Source organism: Microcaecilia unicolor, chromosome 13, assembly GCF_901765095.1.
Source record: "Microcaecilia unicolor chromosome 13, aMicUni1.1, whole genome shotgun sequence".
Lineage (NCBI taxonomy): Eukaryota > Metazoa > Chordata > Amphibia > Gymnophiona > Siphonopidae > Microcaecilia > Microcaecilia unicolor.
This window is the reverse complement of record NC_044043.1, coordinates 70,178,877-70,191,500: the sequence shown is the minus strand read 5'-3', so window position 1 is coordinate 70,191,500 and position 12,624 is coordinate 70,178,877.

Below are 12,624 nucleotides of genomic sequence, written 5' to 3'. Positions count from 1 at the left end.
AGTAAAACATAGAATATCAGTAGTAAAAGTGGTCTATCCATCCACATTTTATAGTTTATTGATAATTTACTGGCTTTTGTAGTAAAACATATAGCCAGCACATGTTGATGTGAATACCTCATGATTCCTGAAGCTTGAACATTGGATATGAAATTTAAAAAAAAAGAAAAAAATATATAAGGCTATTATCTCCACAATGGCACCAAATACTTGAAATCCTCTCTATTTAGTTAAGTTGGGTCAGTATTTTATGCCACAAGTGTCAATCTGGAATACCTGTGTGATAGCTTGTATCAATTTCACTGGTCTGTGAAATTTTAGTTCTTTACATAGAGAGCCAGAATTTTTTTTTATTAGGGTCTGTTGTCTCTCCATGACACTTTCAAGCCCATCTATGTCTACATCATTACGTAATCTAACAATTTTCTCTAACTTTTGCTTTTTCTCACAGTTAGTTGAAATCTGCCCAATGTCATTTTCATCTATTTGGTAAACTTGTGGTGAATTGGTTTCCGAAGAACTGTCATTCTCCCATTATGTTAGGGTTAATCTTTATTTTGGAAAAATCTTTGAGAATGTGTTACTAAATCAGATTTATTTTGTATTTCTGTGTAATAGGTTTTTATCCAAGTTCAGCATTTTCTGTCATAATAACAGGTCTTTTTCCTCACCTGTTAAGCCTACTAGCTTTATTCCTTACTGAAGTTCCAGTGTTCGTTTGACATTTAGTTAAACAGATCTAGCAACTCCAGCCTGTAACAGTGCTGGTGAGCCCTGCTTTGACTTCGTGCATGTATGTAGTCTTGAAAAGAAGCACATTTAGGGCATATGTTATCTGGTGGGTGGACCCTGTGACATGAACCTGTGGTAACTATAAATTAGTAAGTTCCCCCCTCCCCCCTTTTATTGTGTATGTTTGGCTATTCCTCCTTTTAAGTCTGTTTTTTTTTTCTTTTTACTGAATTCCACAAGGTCTTTACTTTTGAAAAAGAAAAGTACAGCCATCAAAATCTTCAGTTTGGGATTTTTGGTCATGTCCATTTGGATTCAAATTAGGCCTGAACTGTTGAAAAGCAGTAAGTCATGAGTTGTGACCATGTAGAGAATTGATTATAACAGTGCTGCAGGTTGCAAAGAGCAGCTGCCTGCTTACTTTATCTAATGTGAGAAAAAAAATGAATTAGACTGCCTTCTACTATTTAGTCCTAATTCAAGGAGATACATCTAAAATGTAAATGCATAAAATATCAGAGAAATTCTATTATTTTAAAGCTCTGTTTTAAAATGTATATTGCTCCATAATTAGCCATAAGTAGTAGCATTTCCTTTGCTGAGCTGAAGGTGCACTGCCACCATATGTTTGCTTTGCTAGGGCAATGGCTACTTTTTTTTTTTGTTGTTACATTTGTACCCCGCACTTTCCCACTCATGGCAGGCTCAATGCGGCTTACATGGGGCAATGGAGGGTTAAGTGACTTGCCCAGAGTCATAAGGAGCTGCCTGTGCCTGAAGTGGGAATCAAACTCAGTTCCTCAGGACCAAAGTCCACCACCCTAACCACTAGGCCACTCCTCCACTTATTCTGTGTCTTAAAGAAAAGTGATAGCCTTTGCAAGGACCTAAGCCAAGGTACCATGAATTATATCTAGTACGTACTATCAATTTGAATTTAATCCATACACCTTAACTTGCTAATTTAATTTTAAAAGTAGAAAAGGTTGGTGGTATAAAAACATCATCACACTGCTACATGGCTGTGAATCTGCTCTTCCGTGACCGTATACTAACTTAAAATATGCCATGATACAGTGGGCATTTGCTTAAAAACAGCAATGATGTATTTTGCTAGATAAAAATTAGTGACCTGTATGTGGTGGCCTAGTCCCCTCCATCAGTTCATCTTCTGCTAAATCAGTAAACATTGGGCGGAGCAGCAGAAGGAAGGTTCACAGGTAAACCAGAATTTCATTGCAGTGCCACCCCAAGAAAAGTCTTTGCCAGAGCAATTTTCTCTGAAGTCCCTCTGGTTTCTTCCAGTGTTCTAGCACTCACAGGCCCTTTGTGCTGGGACTCCACTGACTGAATAGTAATTTTCTCTGTTTGTCTTCACTCTCCCTTTGTTATACCAAAGTATTAAACAACTGAGGAATGGCAAATTGAGATGAAAGAGTAGAAATGTTGAAAATGACCTTGTAAACTGTATCTTCTGATGCTGGCTGTGAGTCTGTATGGCATAGACTGGGGGCTTTAAAAAGGAGTTAGTTGCAAAATGAATGCTTATAGGGCACAGCAAGTTCTCTCAAAATACTCCATGTTCTCGCCCTGAACCTAAAGTGATGGCTATTCAGCCAGCTGGCAACGCGTAAAGAGCACAGAGTTTCCTGTAATAGTTTCAAACTTTTTTTCTTGATTGGGATTTTGGATTTAATTGTTTATTTCCTTTTATGTAATTATGTAACTTTGCAAATCTGAGTTACAGTTCAAGTAAAGTAGCTTGATTATGACTCCTGAAGGTTTATTATCCAAGTTGGTACTTGGGGCAGTGGACGGTAAAGTGGCTTGACCCCTAAGGTCACAATTTACAGTGGGAGAAGTGGAATCTGAACCCAGGCTTTCTTGGTTCTTCGTCTGTTGTGCCACTGTGTACCCATTTTTTGTTTTGTTAGTAATTACAGTAGGTTAATCCTCTTGTTTCACTCACTTTGGAGTTTTATGGAAATAAACTGCTCCTGCAGCAAAAAAACAGAGCATTTGTTGCAGGGGGCGTGTCAGTGCTGATGGAATGATCTTGTCTGATCTGTGGGCTATGGAAGCTGAAACCTTTGCATGAATCATTTGTCTACTTTGAAGTAACTTAATGCATGAGACCCAGTCCACGGTATAATGTATACAGAGAGGTTAAAACACAGCTATTACCAGTAAGTGTGATTTCAACCCAAACATTTTTATGAGGAATGAAGAGGGAGTAAGATCCTGACAGTTCTGTGGTGGAATATTTTTGGACCGGACTTATATATTGTTTTAGAATGTGTCGAGTTGGTTTCCAAAGCTAATGCAGCTGAAAGAGAATAATTTTCAGCCATGATGCATCTTATGCTGTGAGCCATACTCATACTTTTAACATTATATGCTGTGACCTTTTCCTTTTTTTTTTTTTCCTTAACTGAGCCCTCAGCAGGGAGCCAAGATAGCGCTTCTCCAATAATTTTTTGTTTGCTGCCTCCTCTTCCCCCCCCCCCCCTTCCCATTGTATAGACCCTGTCCTTATCCAGCTTCTTGTAGCTGAGCAAGTGGGGTGACAGGAAAACTAAGGACTTCAAACACCACATAAAGTATTACATTTCACTATTGCTGACACTGTGCATAATTCTGTCCAAGACTAGTAAAACAAGAGCAGGTTGGTAAGATGAGAGGCAGTGATCAGACTATCACTTGCACATCAACATTGACCTTCCGTCGTGTATATATATATAAAATATATATAAAATCTGAAAATGCTACAGAAATATGTTTTTGGCACATTATACAGCTGTATTATTTAAAATAGTTATGAACCCTGAGAATGAAGGGTGGCCAATTTTTGAAAGGGCTCTAGTTGTAGTCTGAGAAACTGTTGACCAATGAATATCATGGTGCTGGGTAAAATGATAGAAGCTTGTAAAGAACAAAATTATTGACTACATGGATAGACAACTTAATAAGAATGAGGCAACGGGCTTAGCAAAAAATTCTTGCCCTGCCAATTTATTAGATTTTTTTTAAGGTGTAAGCAAACATGGATAAAGGTGAGCCAGTTAATATGTTTTTTTGGATTTTAAGGCACAATATATCAGCATTTTAAAAATTCATGGCAAAGGTGCAGTTGAAAGGGGTGAACCACTGATCATATTCTGCCCAACATAGCATCAGCAATTAGAAAACTTGGGGAAGGGCCAGAGACTGGTTTGTTTGGCCCCTCCAACCAAAATGGTGTTTCACCATCCATGATTCATGGGGTAGCAACAAGGCCCTATTGTGGATTGGAAAGTTGCTAAAAGACAGGAAACAGAGGATAGCACTAAGGTCACTAAAAGTTAGACACCAAAAAAACTAGGGGCTAAGTTAGTATTCTGTAACGGCAGAATTATAGAAAATCAGCGTTAAGTCCACAGTTACACCAGACTTTTGGTGTGACCACAAGCCGTGTCCATGGCTGGCATAAATGGTGGGTGCCTAAATGTGGTAGTTGGGTGTAGAACTTCAACTATTCTATAACGTGCACATGAAAATAGAATGCCCATGCCCCTTCCAAGTTAATGTGCCCTTTGCATTTGTGCATGAGAGAAGTTAGGTGCAAAATTGATAGAAGAGGGCTGCAAGTATGCTATAATTTATTTATTGGATGTTTTTATTACGTTTGTACCCTGTGCTTTCCCACTCATGGCAGGCTCAATGTGGCAGGCAATGGAGGGTTAAGTGACTTGCCCAGAGTCACAAAGAGCTGCCTGTGCCGGGAATTGAACTCAGTTCCTCAGGACCAAAGTCCACCACCCTAACCACTAGGCCACTCGTATGTGTTCATTTTTTTTATCCCTATGTAGATTCTGTGACTTCTGAGGCAGGTGACCTTCACTGGAACACGGCTCTGTGTCGGGTCTGTTAGTTGTGGTGCTTTAGCAATAGACCTCTTGTTTTGGGCCTCCCTTTTGGCTCCTTGTGGATTTGCCACTGGCCTGCCCTACTTTCTTTCCTGTTGAATCTGTTATCTGCAATGTCAAATCAGCACCAATTAGTGCTTTTAATGCCAATTAATGGATTTATTACCAATTTAGTGCCAATTAGTTATGTGAATAATTGGCCTATTCTATAAATACACACCTAACTTTGGGTGCATTTATACAGTTTGAGGGTCAATGATCTGATTGCCAAATGGAAGTACCAGTAATGGGGTGCCCAAAGATCTGTACTGGATCCTGTGTGGTTTAGCATATTCATAAATGATCACTGCATCTCAAAAAAAGATATAGTGGGATTAGACAAGGTACAGAGAAGCACGACAAAAATGATAATGGGATGAAATGACTTCCCTAAGAGGAAAGGCTAAAGCACCTAGACTCTTCAACTTGGTGAAGAGTTGGCTGAGGGGAGATATGATAGAGATCTATAAAATACTGCATGGATAAATCACTTGTTTACTATTTCCAAAAATACTACTAGTAGTAAATTTAACACATTTCTTCACTCAATGTGTAATTAAATTCTGGAATTCATTACCAGAGAATGTGATAAAAGCCGTTAGCTTAGCAGGATTTTAAAAAGGTTTGAATAATTTTCTAAAAGAAAAGTCCATAAGCCATTATTAAGATGGACTTGGGAAAATCCACTTTCTAGGATACGCAGCATTAAACCTGTTTTACTGTTCTGGGATCTTGCCATGTGCTTGGGTCCTGGATTGGCCACTGTTAGAAACAGGGTACTGGGCTTGACGGACTTTCGGTCTGTCCCAGTATGGCAACACTAATGTTCTTATGATCTGGAGAAAGGAGCAGCAAGTGAGGTGATTAGATTTGCAGACTACAAAATGATTTGAAACTATTAAAACAGAAGAGGACAAGAAATACAAAAGGAGCTCTTGAAACTAGGAGACTGGGCATCTAAATGAGAGATGAAAATTAATGTGGGGAAGTGATGCACAGAGAGAAAATAATCCTATCTAGAGGTATAAAATGCTGAGTTCTGAATTAGGAGTCATTACCCAAGAAAAAGATATTGAAGTAATTGTGGACAAAACGTTGACGTTTTCAACCCAGTGTGCCATGGCTGCCAAAAAAAAAGAAAATATAATGTTATACTGGAGGAAAAAAAGAACAAAACAGAATATCAGGCTTCTGTACAGGTCCATGGTGCAATCATACCTTGAGTATTAGATGCAGTTCTGGTTGCCCCATCTCAAAAAGGCTATAGTGCAACTAAAGAAGGTTTTGAGAAGGCAACAAAATTGTAAGGAAATGAAACCTCCCCAATGAAGAAATATTACATAGGTTAGTACTCTTCAGCTTAGAAAACAGACAAGTAAGAGGGGATATGATAGACATTTGTAAAAGCATGAATGAGGCATAACAGCTAAAAAGGGAACGATTGTTTAACCTTGGAAATAACACTAAAACAAGAGGACATGCCATGAAACTAACCGCCAGCAGATTGGAAACATTGTATAAAATATTTTTTTCACAAAGTGCACAGTTAACTTGTGGGATCTGTTGCTAGAGGGCATGGGCAAGGCAACTAACATAGCGGGAGTTCAAAAGAGGTTTGGACAACTTTCCTGGGGCAAAAGGCCATAAAAATTATTAGCCATGTAGACTTGAGAAAGCCATTGCTTATCCCTTGAAATGAGCTATGAGAAACTTGGAGGGGCATAATTGAACAAAAACGTCTATCTCCATGGGCGTTTATCTCCGAGAACGGGTCCGTGAAGGGGCGGACCGAACCGTATTTTCGAAAAAAATAGACGTCCATGTTTTATTCGACAATTTGTGAGCTGGGCGTTTTTGTTTTTCAGTGATAATGGAAAATGAAAGCGCCCAGCTCAAAAACGAATAAATCCAAGGCATTTGTTCGTGGGAGGGGCCAGGAGTCATAGTGCACTGGTCCCCCTCACATGCCAGGACACCAACCGGGCACCCTAGGGGGCACTTTTACAAAAACAAAAAAAAAAAGGTAAAAGAGCTCCCAGGTGCATAGCACCCTTCCCTTGGGTGTTGAGCCCCCCAAATCCCCCTCAAAACCCACCGCCCACAAGTCTACACCATTACTATAGCCCTAAGGGGTGAAGGGGGGCACCTACATGTGGGTACAGTGGGTTTGTGGGGCGGTTTAGAGGGCTCCCATTTACCAGCACAAGTGTAACAGGTGGAGGGGGGATGGGCCTGGGTCCACCTGCCTGAAGTCCACTGCACCCCCTAATAACTGCTCCAGTGACCTGCATACTGCTGCCAGGGAGGTGGGTATGACATTTGAGGGTGAAAATAAAAAGTTGTGAAACGGCATATTTTGTGGTGGGAGGGGTTTGTGACCACTGGGGAAGTCAGGGGAGGTCATCCCCGATTCCCTCCAGTGGTCATCTGGTCATTTAGGGCACTTTTTGGGGCCTTAATCATGGAAAAACAGGGTCCAGGAAAAGTGCCCTAAATTCTCGCTAAAATCGCATATTTTTCTTGCATTATCGGCGAAAGGCGCCCATCTCTGATCGGCCGATAACCACGCCCCAGTTCCGCCTTCACCACGCATTCGACACGCCCCCATCAACTTTGTCCGCATCCGCGACGGAGTGCAGTTGAAAACGTCCAAATTCGGCTTTCGATTATACCGCTTTATTCGTTTTTGTGAGATAAACGTCTATCTCCCGATTTGGGTCACAATATAGGCGTTTTTCTTTTTCAATTATAAGCTGGTTGGTCTACTTCTTAGGATGTGCTGGAATGGAATTAAGGTACAGTTGATGGTTTTAATTTGTACCGACATATATGTGGTGCTGCCCCTTCACTCTCCTGTGCTACAGACCTACCTCTATTCTCCAAGCCCAGACTCATGTTACTCCGATTGCCTTCCCTCTGAATTAAATGTTTCCCCCTTTCCTGCCTTGTTGTAAGTTAAAGAGTAAGGGGTAAGGGTTATGGCATTTGATATGCCTCATTTCCGTGATACAGACGAAACTTTACATTTATTATATGCAGGTACTTTCTCTCTCTAGTGTGCTCACAATCTAGATTTTGTACCTGGGGCAATGGAGGGTTAAGTAACTTGCCCAGACACAAGGAGGTGCAGTGGGAATCAGCCCACTGCACTAACCACTAGGTTTGCTTCTTCCTTCTTGCCTTTCCTGTCAAAACATTGACAGTTCTCTTCCTGCTGGGCCACTCTTTTTTTTGCATACAAAGCTGGTGCAAGTGTGATTTATTTATTTATTTATTTGTAGCATTTGTATCCCACATTTTCCCACCAATTTGCAGGCTCAATTTGGCTTACATTTGCCGTAATGGCGGTCGCCATTTCCGGGTAACAGTATAACATATGGTATTACGTTAAGGTTCATACTTATATGGTAACATAGATGGAACATAATATACATGGAACAGTTCATGGTATATATATATATATACCATGTGCATACATACATGATAAAGAGGAATACATTATGGTATTACATGAAGGTTCCTGAGTGATAATTGAACTATAACATACATTAGGTCATTGACAATGAAGAGACCATATTCGATATAAGGATTGAAGTGATGGGTGAGCTAGGCCAATCTTCAGTCTTAACCCCCCCCCCCCCCCCCCCCCCAATTTCCAGGCCCCCTCTCTCTTGCAGCCACTCCTCCAACATCTTGAATTAAACTCAACAGTCATGATCATCACATAAACATCCTATAAAAATGCAGGATAAAGTATACGCTGGTGATTCTCTGAGTCTGTGTGGCTGTCAGGACCTAGTGTTTTGCTTTGACTGCTGCTGCTCTTGGTAACATAGTAACATAGTAGATGACGGCAGAAAAAGACCTGCATTGTCCATCCAGTCTGCCCAAGGCAAACTCATATGTGTATACCTTACCTTGAATTGAATTTGTACCTGTCCTTTTCAGGGCACAGACCATATAAGTCTGCCCAGCAGTATTTCCCGCCTCCCAACCACCAGTCCCGCCTCCCATCACCGGCTCTGGTACAGACCGTAAAAGTCTGCCCTCTCCTATCCTTGCCTCCCAGCCACCACCCCCTCTTCCCCCCACCTGCTCCGCCACCCAATTTCAGCTAAGCTTCTGAGGATCCATTCCTTCTGCACAGGATACCTCTATGCATATCCCATGCATGTTTGAACTCCGCTACCGTTTTCATCTCCACCACCTCCCGCGGGAGGGCATTCCAAGCGTCCACCACCCTCTCCGTGAAAAAATACTTCCTGACATCTTTCCTGAGTCTGCCCCCCTTCAATCTCATTTCATGTCCTCTCGTTCTACCGCCTTCCCATCTCCAGAAAAGATTCATTTGCGGATTAATACCTTTCAAATATTTGAATGTCTGTGATTGATTACTTTTGCCTAATGGTTGAGCCGGCCCTACTTGTATAAAAATGAGGCAATGCATATATAGGAACTAGAAGAGGTACAAGATTCAGCACCCTTTTATTTTTCTCTGTAGCAAATAAAGGTTAATCCCCTAACTCTATAAAGTTCACCAAAACTTGTGTATGCATATTTAGGCACTTTCTCGATGAAGAAAGACTAAGGAGGCTAGGGCTTTTCAGCTTGGAGAAAAGACGGCTGAGGGGAGACATGATAGAGGTATATAAAATAATGAGTGGAGTGGAACAGGTGGATGTGAAGCGTCTGTTCACACGTTCCAAAAATACTAGGACTAGGGGGCATGCGATGAAACTACAGTGTAGTAAATTTAAAACAAATAGGAGAAACATTTTCTTCACCCAACACAGAATTAAACTCTGGAATTCGTTGCCGGAGAATGTAGTGAAGGCGGTTAGCTTGGCAGAGTTTAAAAAGGGGTTGGACGGTTTCCTAAAGGACAAGTCCATAGACCGTTACTAAATGGACTTGGGAAAAATCCACAATTTTGGGAATAACATGTATAAAATGTACATTTGGGTAGCTTGCCAAGTGCCCTTGACCTGGATTGGCCACTGTCGGGGACAGGATGCTGGGCTCGATGGACCTTTGGTCTTTTCCCAGTATGGCATTACTTATGTACTTATTTGCACTATGTTTTTGTTGATGCAAAGAGCTGTGCCTAAATTTGTGTGTGAACTCTCCGCTTAAGCGTTAATTCTATAAACTGCATTGAATTTTAGATGTGGCTTATAGAATACCATTTACTTGGGTTTTTAGGTGCCATATATAGGATCTAGCTCTAAGTATACAATAATTAAAACTTGGCTCACAAGTAGGCCTATGATAGAGCTATACGATGACCATGCAAAAAATATGTAGGGTGATGAATATTCTTTGCAAATCATGATGTAGTTATCATGTCATTAGCAGTTTACATTTCCTTCAAATATATGCACATAATAATATTTTTGAAACAAATGAAATGTTAGTTATGGAGTGAAAACATTTCTTAAAATGTTTCCTGGAAAGCAGTGATCACTTAGTGGACTGTAGAAACGTATTCGCCAAAATCAATACCACCAGCAGTTTCAAAAGCTGCCCTGCAATCAGTTGACCTTGAAGCGCATGCACTGCCAATGGTCACTGACCAAGTTGAAGATCTTGGATTATGTCGGGCGGACACTCTGCAGCCACCTCTCCACGCAAAGACACATTGAATAGGCACTTGAAACTCAGTGTAAATCACCTTTGCAAAATCTTGCATGCAAACTGGTTTTTGAACATAATGTTCTTGGCATTTATCGTCTTTATTTGTGCATATAACGTTTTGAAGTACCTTTATTATGTGAAGTTTGCGAAGAATATCTATCATAGTACATATTTATTGCATGGTCTTTTTATATAGATCGATTGTAGGCCAAGTTTTATTAGTGTATACCCAGCCATTTGATTGTTTTAGAGAATATTACAATGCTGTGCTTATCAGGACCTGGTCTTGGTTGTGTAACTGCTGGAGGATTGGTAAGAAATGAGAAAGCTGAGCAGTAGGTCTGACCACCTACCTACAGGGTAGGTTTCTACAATGCTGCCCTGACTTGAAGGCAACAGGGATGGATACTGCTGGGGTAGTGAAAAAGCGATGAATACATGCATATAAAAAAAAGCAGAAACTACAGACAAAGACTGGGAGCCTGTGTGTCAACGTGTGCTGCTTGAGTTACAACAATTCCTGATGCAGCAGCTTGGAATGCAGCGAAACGCTGGCCTTGTCTGAACCCTTTGACTGGCAGCTAATTTAAGCTAATTTAATGAATTTTGCTGTTTGAAAAGAATTTCTGCAGTTTTGTGAAGTTTGTTTTTTAATTGTACAATTTGAGTAAAAGTATTGCTCAGTAATGCTCACTAACGATAAACCGAGGAGAGTTTTTTCTTAGCTAATGATTGAATGAGGATGGTCTGCCTCATTAAGGAGCCCTTTTACTAAGCTGAAATAAAAGGGGGCCTGTGCTAGCATCGATGCATGTTTGTGACCCGTGCTGAGGCCTCATTTTACCGCAGTGGGTAAAAGGCTGTCATTTTGTAAGGAAAAGAAATGACCATGTGGTAAGTGAAACACTGTGCAGACATTTTGAGGGGAGCTCTTACTGCCACCCATTGAGATGGCGGTAAGGGCTCCCGCGCTAACCCGGCAGTAATCAATTACCACCAGTTAAGTTCCAGTGCTACAACAATAGATCATACCCTTGAAGTGCTGGAAATGGCACACTCTAGGGCAGGGGTATAGCCAGACCTCGAAAGGAGGGAGGGCCAGAGCCCAAGATGGAGGTGCACATTTTGGCCCACCTCCCCACTGCTGCCCTCCTGCCACCACTTCTGCCCCCCTGCAGCCGCTACTGTCTCCCTGCCACTGCCCTACTGCTCCCCACCACCACTGCGAAGGTACCATGGCTGGCGGGGGTCCCCAACCTCTGTCAGCTAAAGCGTTTGTTCCATGCTGGTCTCACATTGCCTGGCGCCCTGTTCTGTTTTTAGTCACTGTGCGTGCTCGATTTAATGAAACTCCCACCAGCTAAACCAGGGCCCCATGGCCCCCTGTAGTTACGCCAATGCTCTAGGGGTGGAAACTACTGCTGGTAGCCTGGCAGTAGTCCCAGATTGGCACACGGTAAGCCCGCGGTGGGTTTACCACTGCTTCGTAAATGGGCCCCAAAATTAAAAAGAAGCACTCCAAATACTGAGGTTCTTTCCTACTCCGAAGGTGTCTACCAAAGCAATATCTTCAGTAATTGAATTTATGATTACTATAATGTGGTTGCATGAGAACTGGTTTTGTTGTGTGGGATCTTTTTGGGGGATACTAGTGTACAGAGCGAGGAATGACATAAGAATATTGAAATGGAGAAGCTGAGCAAAAGTTCCATCAGCCTCTCCTTTCCTCTTTAGTTCTTGCCAGACCTTGCTACCTTTCTAGTTCTGCTTATTTTTGTTATGTGTGGCAAGAAATCTTGAGGCTGGCTATAGAACCTACCCGTGAATGGCCGGGCGGTGGGTCTTTTCTCCTCACTTGAGCCAGGGATATTTATTGTCTCATGCAAATAAATGCATTATGGCAGAAATAATATCCATTTCCCCTCTACCCCAATGGGATATACACCCATGTTCTGTAATGACTGTGATCTCTCATTAAGATATGGTTTGCAATATGGACTTTATTCTACCTAATCAGGACATTGCCCTGAAGCGGGCTTTGGGTGGATACGGGACTTGACGTGGAAATTCACACTTAAACGAGCCTAGTAGAAGGAAAGGCAACATCACTTTTGAGGAGCGAGACCTTCTTTCTTGTCTCTGGCAGGACTGATTCACAGATTCCTGCAAAGTTGTGGACTTTGAAGCTATGACTTAAATGGAGCTGAAATTTAAGACCTACCGGTACAACTTTTTTAGATGCCTGGTGCCTTGAGTTCCCTTTCCCTATAGTACAACTTTTTTGTGCACAAATGAAATGAAGCCCAGCTAAAGC